The sequence below is a fragment of the Calidris pugnax genome, unplaced genomic scaffold (genome assembly GCF_001431845.1).
Source record: "Calidris pugnax isolate Ruff unplaced genomic scaffold, ASM143184v1 scaffold321, whole genome shotgun sequence".
NCBI classification, from domain to species: domain Eukaryota; kingdom Metazoa; phylum Chordata; class Aves; order Charadriiformes; family Scolopacidae; genus Calidris; species Calidris pugnax.
Genome location: NW_015091030.1, coordinates 1 through 375, shown reverse-complemented (window position 1 = coordinate 375; position 375 = coordinate 1).

The following is a 375-nucleotide window of genomic DNA, read 5'->3' as shown; positions in this document are numbered from 1 at the left end:
TGGCCCCTCCCAGTCCATCCCAGTTCCTCCCAGTCCATCCCAGTTCCTCCCAGTTCCTCCCAGTTGCCTCCCAGTTGATCCCCAGTTGGTCCCGTCTCTCCACCTTCTCTCCATCCCACCCAAGTTCTCCAGTTCCTCCCAGTCCCACCAGTTTCTCCAGCTCCCTCCTTGGTCCTCTAAGTCCACCTGACCCCTCCCAGTCCATCCCAGTTCCTCCCAGTAGCCTCCCAGTCCATCCCAGTCCATCCCAGTCCATCCCAGTCCCCCCCAATCCCTACCAGTCCCCTCCCAATCCCTCTTAATCTCTCCCAGTTCCCTCCTAGTCCATCCCAGTCCATCCCAGTTGCCTCCCAGTTCCTCCCAGTCCCCTCCCAG